Source organism: Colobus angolensis, unplaced genomic scaffold (assembly GCF_000951035.1).
Source record: "Colobus angolensis palliatus isolate OR3802 unplaced genomic scaffold, Cang.pa_1.0 Scaffold599, whole genome shotgun sequence".
Lineage (NCBI taxonomy): Eukaryota > Metazoa > Chordata > Mammalia > Primates > Cercopithecidae > Colobus > Colobus angolensis.
In genome coordinates this window covers 105,135-105,928 of record NW_012119587.1, presented here as the reverse complement: position 1 = coordinate 105,928, position 794 = coordinate 105,135, and positions in this window count along the sequence as shown.

Genomic DNA, 794 nt, shown 5'->3' with positions numbered 1-794 from the left:
GCAATGAATTCAATACAATGCAGAGTATAGATTTGCTTTCAACATTTTCAAGGTTTTTAGTTTTCTAATAAGTCACCTTATTAAAAGAATTTATTTTGTTCCAATATTGCTTTCTCCTTGTGAAAATGGGTACAAACTCATAGTCATACACACACTTACTTCATAATTTTCTTACAACTAAGGTTTATTTTTAGAGTAATATATGTATGTATTTAACGCTATGTAAATTGAAACTAAAAGCCTGTATGTGTTTGCAGGCAGAGAGAAAACATGTTCAAAGAAAAATAAGTAACAAATTCTTTAAATATTTATTCAGGACTTAGAAATGTATCAATTTTATTTATACTTCTATATAAACTTTATTATGACCATGAAAATGACCCTGTAGTCAAGAAAAACTGTAAATTTTAAAATAAAGTACTTTTAATATTTTAAAATAACTAATAGTATTTTTGTTATTTTACTAATCAAACCGTTTGTAATAAAAAGGATAAATGCTAGAGGTGATGGATGCCTCATTTATCCTGATGTAATTATTATATATTATGTACCTGTACCAAAATATGCCATATATGGCATAAATATATACACATACTGTGTAACCACAAAATTAAAAAGAATCAATTTAAGAAAAAAATGATAAAAATGTAACCTATGGGAAAAATATTTCTTAACTTATTTGCAATTTGAAGCCATTGGCAGAAGAGATTACTAGAGGTGTTATTCCAGTATGTTGCCAAATAGTATATTGTTACCATATTTTACCTACACCCTTCAGTAAGGTGGGTATGTTA